The sequence below is a fragment of the Neolamprologus brichardi genome, chromosome 10, assembly GCF_056152115.1.
Source record: "Neolamprologus brichardi isolate AB-2024 chromosome 10, ASM5615211v1, whole genome shotgun sequence".
NCBI classification, from domain to species: domain Eukaryota; kingdom Metazoa; phylum Chordata; class Actinopteri; order Cichliformes; family Cichlidae; genus Neolamprologus; species Neolamprologus brichardi.
The window spans coordinates 15,919,289-15,928,722 of record NC_142113.1 but is presented as its reverse complement, the minus strand read 5'-3'; positions in this window follow the sequence as shown (position 1 = coordinate 15,928,722).

Here is a 9,434-nt window from a genome sequence, read left to right as displayed (position 1 = left end):
GACTAATACATTCAGCATGGAGGAGATTCCAGGGAACAGACAGTTACTCTAGGAGAGCTGGAGAGGGAAATAGAAGATCCTTAACCCATCAGCAGGACCGTATCTGATTGTTCGTGCAAGGAAGAACAGGATGAGCCAGAGCTGCGAAAGGACCTCCAGCAGGCCACTGGTGTGAATGTCTCAGACCAAACAATCAGAAACAGACTTTGTGAGGGTGGCCTGAGAGCACGAGATCCTCTATTGTGCCCTGTGCTCACTGCCCAACACCATGGAGCCCAACTGGCATGTAGTATACCACAATTGGCAGGTCCACCAATGACGACCTGTGCTTTTCACAGATGAGAGCAGGTTCATGTGGCGAGAATATGCACACATTGCCTATCAGGGTTACTGTTGAGGTTGAGTTTTACAGTAACATGGTTTTATGGTGAGTATGGATGCTCTTTTCTTGGCGTACCTTGTAAAACTGATCTTATATGACATATACGTCAGCAGAACTATATCTACACTGATCAGCATGAAAAGAAATCTCTCTGTATTAAACAGCAAACATTGAATATTATCTCAACCAATCACTTGGTGGCCAGAAACGAACATGAAAAACTACAGCATAGGAGGCTAAAGCTACAAGAAGCTGGGTAAAAAAAATGTTGCAGAAAAAGTGTAGGAACCAGGCAAGAACAGCTTCTGATAGTAAAGACTAAAACTAAACTTCAGAAGAAGTGGTCAGAGTGATGACTGCAGTTCATTAAAGATACACAGATTGTCAGTGGGAAAAGACAAAGACAGTTTGTGTAACTTTTGTTCTGTTTAATGTTGAAATGGTTCGTGGGGTCAGACTTCTGGTAAACTGTTGTTATATTCTTTGTACTGGTACTTAACGGAAAGTTAAAGTGTTACGTATCCACTTATGTTTAACAGGTTTTAACTGAGGAAGAGGTAAACGGTGAGAAGATGCACATGTTTTGTCACATTTTACTGATGTAATAAATGTGATAAATCCCTAACCTTTAGAGCTTGTCTATCTTTTTAGCAAGTGCATATCCTAAAATGCACCATCTTCAGAAAACCACAAAAGAAACCTTTTCTTCACTGTTCAAATGGCAATTTCCTGTTCTTTCAGACTTTGTGGATTTAGTCCCCTGTGATCTGTAATTTGATTCAATTCAATTCAATTCAATTTTATTTATATAGCGCCAAATCACAACAAAAGTCGCCTCAAGGCGCTTCATAGATACAGAGAAAAACCCAACAATCATATGACCCCCTATGAGCAAGCACTTTGGCAACAGTGGGAAGGAAAAACTCCCTTTTAACAGGAAGAAACCTCCGGCAGAACCAGGCTCAGGGAGGGGCGGCCATCTGCTGCGACCGGTTGGGGTGAGAGAAGGAAGACAGGATAAAGGACATGCTGTGGAAGAGAGACAGAGGTTAATAACAGATATGATTCAATACAGAGAGGTCTGTTAATACATAGTGAGCGAGAAGGGTGACTGGAAAGGAAAAACTCAATGCATCATGGGAATCCCCCGGCAGCCTACATCTATTGCAGCATAACTACGGGAGGATTCAGGGTCACCTGGTCCAGCCCTAACTATATGCTTTAGCAAAAAGGAAAGTTTTAAGCCTAATCTTAAAAGTAGAGATAGTGTCTGTCTCCCGAATCCAAACTGGAAGCTGGTTCCACAGAAGAGGGGCCTGAAAACTGAAGGCTCTGCCTCCCATTCTACTTTTAAATACTCTAGGAACAACAAGTAGGCCTGCAGAGCGGAAGCGAAGTGCTCTAATAGGGTGATATGGTACTACAAGGTCATTAAGATAAGATGGGGCCTGATTATTTAAGACCTTGTATGTGAGGAGCAGGATTTTGAATTCAATTCTGGATTTAACAGGAAGCCAATGAAGGGAAGCCAAAACAGGAGAAATATGCTCTCTCTTTCTAGTCCCTGTCAGTACTCTTGCTGCAGCATTTTGGATTAACTGAAGGCTTTTCAGTGAGTTTTTTGGACATCCTGATAATAATGAATTGCAGTAGTCCAGCCTGGAAGTAATAAATGCATGAACTAGTTTTTCAGCGTCACTCTGAGACAGGATATTCCTAATTTTAGAGATGTTGCGCAGATGGAAGAACGCAGTCTTACATATTTGTTTAATATGTGCGTTGAAGGACATATCCTGGTCAAAAATGACTCCAAGGTTCCTCACAGTGTTACTGGAGGCCAAGGTAATGCCATCCAGAGTAAGAATCTGGTTAGATACCATATTTCTAAGCTTTTCAGCGCCGAGTACAATGACCTCAGTTTTATCTGAGTTAAGAAGCAGAAAGTTAGTGGCCATCCAAGTCTTTATGTCTTTAAGAAATTCCTGCAGTTTAACTAATTGGTGTGTGTTATCTGGCTTCATGGACAGATAGAGCTGGGTGTCATCTGCATAGCAGTGAAAATGTATGCTATGTCTTCTAATGATGCTGCCTAGGGGAAGCATGTATAATGTAAACAGAATTGGTCCTAGCACTGAACCCTGTGGAACTCCATAATTAACCTCAGTGTGTGAAGAGGATTCTCCATTTACATGCACAAATTGGAGTCTATTAGATAGATATGATACAAACCACTGCAGTGCAATACCTGTAATACCTACAGCATGTTCTAATCGCTCTAATAGGATATTATGGTCAACAGTATCGAATGCTGCACTAAGGTCAAGAAGGACAAGCACAGAGATGAGTCCACTGTCAGAGGCCATAAGAAGATCATTTGTAACCTTCACTAAAGCTGTTTCTGTGCTGTGATGAACTCTGAAACCTGACTGAAACTCTTCAAATAAACCATTCCTCTGCAGATGATCTGTTAGCTGTTTGACAACTACTCTTTCAAGGATTTTTGATATGAAAGGAAGGTTGGAGATTGGCCTATAATTAGCTAAGACTGCTGGGTCTAGAGATGGCTTTTTGAGTAAAGGTTTAACTGCAGCCACCTTGAAGGCCTGTGGTACATAGCCGATTATTAGAGATAGGTTGATCATATATAAGATCGAAGAATTAATCAATGGCAGGACTTCTTTGAGCAGTTTTGTAGGAATGGGGTCTAAAAGACACGTTGATGGTTTGGAGGAAGTAATTATTGAAGTTAACTCAGAAAGATCGATTGGAGAAAAAGAGTCTAACTTAACATCAATGGTACTAAGAGTAGCTGTTGATAATATTACATCTGTGGGATGATTATTGGTAATTTTTTCTCTAATGATAAACATTTTATTTGTGAAGAAGTTCATGAAGTCATCACTAGTTAACGTTAAAGGGATGGTTGGCTCAAAAGAGCTCTGACTTTTTGTCAGCCTGGCTACAGTGCTGAAGAGAAACCTGGGGTTGTTCTTATTTTCTTCAATTAGTGATGAGTAGTAAGCTGTTCTGGCTTTGCGGAGGGCTTTCTTATAAAGCAACAAACTATTTCTCCAGGCTAAGTGATGATCCTCTAAGTTTGTGACACGCCATTTCCTCTCCAGATTACGAATCATCTGCTTTAGGGTACGTGTTTGAGAATTATACCACGGGGTCAGGTACTTCTGATTAGAGACCTTAGTTTTCACTGGAGCTACAGTATCCAGAGTCGTACGTAGTGAGGAGGTGAAATTATTAACAAGATAATCGACCTCTGTTGGGGTAGCGTTCAGATAGCTGCTCTGCTCTGTGTTGGTACAGGGCATTGACGATGATAACAGTGGCTGGATTATATTCTTAAACTTAGTTACAGCGCTTTCAGAAAGACATCTACTTTGATAAAGTCCACTCTCCACTGCTGCGTAATCAATTATTGTAAATGTAAATGTTATCAAGAAATGATCAGACAGGAGAGGGTTTTCAGGAAACACTGTTAACTGTTCAGTTTCTATGCCATATGTTAAAACAAGATCTAGAGTGTGATTAAAGTGGTGGGTGGGTTCTTTTACATTTTGAGAGAAACCAATTGAGTCTAACAACAGATTAAATGCCATGTTGAGGCTGTCATTTTTAGCATCAACATGGATGTTAAAATCACCCACAATAATTATTTTATCTGAGCTCAGAACTAAATTAGATATAAAGTCTGAGAAATCAGACAGAAACTCTGTGTAAGGCCCAGGTGGACGATAGATGATAACAAGTAAGACTGGTTTCTGAGTTTCACAGCTGGGGTGGACAATGTTAAGCATCAGGCTTTCAAATGAATTAAAAGTCTGTCTTGGTCTTTCATTAATTAATAGACTGGTGTGAAAAATTGCTGCCACACCGCCCCCTCGACCTGTGCTTCGAGATTTCTGGTAGTTAGAATGACTCGGGGGTGTTGATTCATTTAAACTAACATAATCATCCTGCTGCAACCAGGTTTCTGTAAGGCAGAGTAAATCAATTTGTTGATCAATTATTAAGTCATGTACTAACAGAGACTTGGAGGAAAGAGACCTAATATTTAATAATCCACATTTCACTGTTTTACTCTTTGGTTCAGGTGTGGATACTATATTGTTCTTTCTTTGTAAATCTTTAAGTTGTTTGTTGCTAGTTTTTAGTTTGTTTTTTGTCTTTTTGGAAGCTGACACAGTCTCTATGGAGATGGGTTTTTGGGGGGGTAGCAGGAGGAGGGAAGCTGCAGAGAGGCGTGTAAGACTGCAACTCTGCTTCCTGGTCCCAACTCTGGATAGTCATATTTTGAGGGGTTTAATAAATTTGTCGATATTTCTAGAAATGAGAGCTGCTCCATCCAAAGTGGGATGGATGCCATCTCTCCTAACAAGACCAGGTTTCCTCCAGAAGGTTTGCCAATTATCTATTAAGCCCACATCATTTCTGGGACACCACTCAGACAGCCAGCAATTTAAGGAGAACATGCGGCTAAACATGTCACTCCTGGTGTGATTGGGGAGGGGACCAGAGAAAACTACAGAGTCCGACATTGTTTTGGCAAAGTTGCACACCGATTCAATATTGATTTTAGTGACCTCCGATTGGCGTAACCGGGTGTCATTACTGCCGACGTGAATTATGATTTTATTGAATTTACGTTTACCCTTAGCCAGCAGTTTTAAATTTCCTTCAATGTCGCCTGCTCTGGCCCCTGGAAGACAATTGACTATGGTTGCCGGTGTCTCTAGCTTCACATGTCTGAGAACAGAATCACCAATTACCAGAGTTTGACCCCCAGCGGGTGTGTCACCGAGTGGGGAAAAACGGTTAGACAAATGAACGGGTTGGTGGTGTACCTGGGGCTTCTGTTTAGGACTACGCTTCCTCCTCACCGTTACCCAGCCGTCTTTCCCCAGCTGCTTGGGATCTGCCGGGGAACAGCTAGCGGGGCCTACGCTATCTTCGGCTGCACCAGCTACAGGGGCCTGGCTAGCTAAGGGTGAGTGCAGGGTGCGAAGCCGAGTCTCCAGTTCAGTAATCCTGGCCTCCAGAGCTGCAAATATGCTACATTTGTTACAGATATCATTACTGCTAAAGGAGGCCGAGGAGTAACTAAACATCTGACACAATGAGCAAGAAAGTGCAGAAGGGACAGGTGAAGTAGCCATGGTGCTAGCGAGTCAGCTACGAGCTAAGCTAGCGAAACAGTACAGAGACAGTGAGTGAATACTTTGGCTATAAATTAGGTAGTGAGTACACAGAAAGTGTGCTTCGGATGAGGCACGTGAAGATTATACTATGAAAAAAGAATGAATTAAAATTTGTTAATTAAACTGCTAAGCAAATAAGCTACTCAGAAACACCACCGTGTTTGAGCAGGAACAGGAAGTGATACTATACCACAGAGCGAGCGAACACCAAGTGACAGCGCCACCGAGAGGACCAACACACATCTGCCATTTTTTGCATGTTGTTAGCTTTCTACCTCTGATTACTTTTTGATTACTTTTACTACTTTATTTGATTGCATTTTTTAATCTGGCAATTAAAGAATAAAACCTGCGATAGATGTTTCCTTCAGGCTGTATCTGTCTCTCCAGGTGTGAGGTTTGAGCATTTCAATATTGAAAGTTTTTTCATTCCTTGTAAGTAAACCCTACAACTCGATTTTATCAGGATAAACTGAAATAAAGATGGTGTTTTATTTTTCTTTCTCTTGATTGCTGTATCTGTTGATGATGACTCGTTACTTTGTTTCTCCTCTGAACTGTCATGAAAATGTATGCGTAGGTCTGTGTGCCACTTTGATTGCAATCATCAGGTTATCCCCTCATCTTCCATGAAGTGACCAGAGCAAATTTTTCATTTGTCCTCCGCTGCTGCAAATCGGGGTGTCATTTCTATTGGTCTAAAATTAGTTACTGCAGCTGTTATTTTTATTATAATAATAATATATATATTCATATTAAAAAGCTAACTATTATTACCTATAATGCACTTTGCCTATTTTCTGTCATAAATTCAGTGGATGAACTAAATGACTGCACCAAAACCCAATGAAGGATAAATGGATCATTTCTAAAGGATTATTTGGAGCTGTGAATAACGCAACGCTACTGTAGTTGTCACGGTTCTGGGTCCGTTGGACCCAGTATTTTGTGTTTCTTATGTTTTGGTTTAATTTTGCATCAGGGATTGTTTTCTTGTTGTGTTAATGATTATGCTGTGTATTATTAGTTTCATGTCTCTGTTTATTTGTGTTTAGGATTTGTTCTTTGGTTGTGTCTGCTTTGTATTGGTCTAAGTTCCATGTGTCATTTTCTGTCTGTCTCTCAATGTCGAGTCTGCGTCTTAGTGTGATGGTTTCTTGTTCCTGTTTTACTTTGAAGGTCTGTGTCTCATGTGAGTGTATCCTACTTTGCTCCCTGTCTCGTCAGTTCTGATTTCTCCCAGCTGTGCTCTCCTTCTGTGTCTCATTCCCCTCGTTACTTCCCAGTGTATTTAAACCCTGTGTTTCTCTGAGTCAGTGTCGCGTCGTCCCTCTTGATGTGTGGATCTCCCTGTGTCTCCCCGTGAGTCTTAGTTTGTTAATTCCCTGTGAGTTTTAGTTTATGTTTTTCCTGCCAGCAAATAAAGCTGCGGTTTTGAGTTCATCCCCTGAGTCTGAGTCCTGCATTTTGGGTCCTACTCCTGCTTGCCACACTGCACTCCATGACAGTAGTAGAGTCCAAGAATAAAAATGTGGAGCTGGAAATGAGCATAATAGGTCCTCTTTAAGCTGGAATCCAGCTGCATTTGAAATTCCTAATGTCTTTGTGAACCTGAGCAGAGAAAGGTAAATATGGGTGACTGTATGCTGCAGAGGCTCTGAGGCTGACACGCACATCTCTCGAGTCTCAACATGTTATTGCGCTGACCTCTGTTTCAAAGTGTCCTTCCAGTTGGTAGGTCTGAAACCAAGATGAAAGTGAATTAATTAAACTGAGCCCTGCATTAAAGAACCAACTCAGCAAGTGACACTGATGTCACAGTGATCTCCGGGTCAGAGCCATAGTTGACAGTTTGGCATTCAGAGTGATATTTAGTTCATTTCCCTATGAATGCATATTAATATTGTTATCCATATTAATTTTTTCATTTGTTTTTCTAGGGTCGCATCTAGCTGACATTTGGCACACATGCATCCATGCTGCTTTAATGGATCCCCACATCTGTGTGTGGGCCATAGTCTGTATATGAGACTGATATAGCTTGTGGGTTTGGAAGTGAATCCTTTGCAGAAGTGGCTTCAAAGGATACATATATGTATTTGCAACCCCAATTGCAAAACATTTGGGACTCTATGTAAAATGTAAAACAAAAACAAGGATGCAGGGATTTGCAAATGTCGTAAATCTATACTGTATTCAGAGAGCATAGAAAAAAGGGACATAAAAATATTTAAATGTACACATTTTACTGTTTCATAAGAAATATTAGCTCATTTTGAATTTGATGGCGGTGACATGTCTTAGAAAAGTTGTAACACGAGCAAAAAAAGGCTGCAAAGGTAAGTGATTAAAAAAACAGCTGGAGGAAAAATAACAGATCAGTTACATTATTGGGTATAAAATAGCATCTTAAAGAGACCAACTATTGGAGAAACAAAGATGGGCAGATGTTCTGCAATCTGCATAAAATTGCATCTACAGTTGTGGAGCATGTTCCAAATAATGTTCCTCTGTGTATAATTATGTATGCTTTAACCCTTTAAGACCTACCATAGAACCAAGTCCGCCAGAGCTTATATTATATTTTTACATGTTGTGGAGCCATTTTTGGGAGCATTTCAAGTTGATATACATCAATACAACCATTACAGCCTAGATTTTAATAATATGTATGAATTAAGTGCATAGAGATTACATAAATTGCAAAATAGTGCAATAAACTACAAAAAAATTGAAAATCGTTTTTGTTTTTTTAACATATATTTCTAGTTAGAGAAATTTAAGAGGCTTATCCCTCAAAACTGTAAATACAAAAAAGTTGCACAAAATAGTTTCCCACCACAGGAAATTTATTTTGAGTGTCTTCATAGTTTTACTTTTGAAATACACCAATTTTTATACACTGCAGGAAAAACGAAAATAAATATTATAATGCAAATTTGCAAAAAAGCAGCATATGCATCAAAATAAACTATTTCCAGCAGTGCAATATGAGTCCTAAGCATCCCAGAAACGACACAGAAAGTCATAAAGTCAAACATAACCTTTATAAACACCAGTATAGGCTTATTGAGGCCCGGACGGTAAAAAACTACATTTCCGCGAAAATGACGTCACTTCCGGTTTTGGGCAGGTCATGGTGGACATGTGATAGTTCGCGCTGACATCTAATCCAATGTAGGAAGTGTTACAAACAGCTGATCGGATCGGCAAAGCGTCTTTCTGGAATATTGTGTTTTTGTTGCTGCAAGTGCTTTTTATGCAGTTTTTGCAAAGCTATATGTGGAAGGAAACTGTGACCGAGGACAAGCTGATGGCATAAGATGTAAGTACTAGTGATGGTGAGATGAAGCCTCATGATGAACTGAAGCTTTCCACCCAATTGGTCGACTCATGGTTCGAAGCATTGTGATGATTCATTTGCTCTACTGCGCCATCAAGTGGACAATTCAAGTGAAGGCTCTGTGATTATAATGATGTGTAAACCTCTAAATTGAATAAATAAATTGTTTTCTTGGTTATTTATCCTGAATATTGTCTCAGTATGTGTGATACAAAAGAGAAAGTGGAAACTATCAGGACAGAGTTTTGGTATGTTTGTGTAACTGTTAGCCTCAGACAGTCAGTCAAAAGTATAATTCAGATCATAGATCAGTACATTTGCATATTTTTATAACTATAAAAAGAAAGCTGACACTTTCGAGACTTTATCTAATGTGTAAGCATCACAGCAGATGCCTTAGATTAGAATCAGTGAGCTGTCGGCTTTCAGCCCCGATCATGTCCGTGCTATCTAGTGAGAAAGGCGACATCTCACTGATTCTGACGCGTCAGCGCTTTGT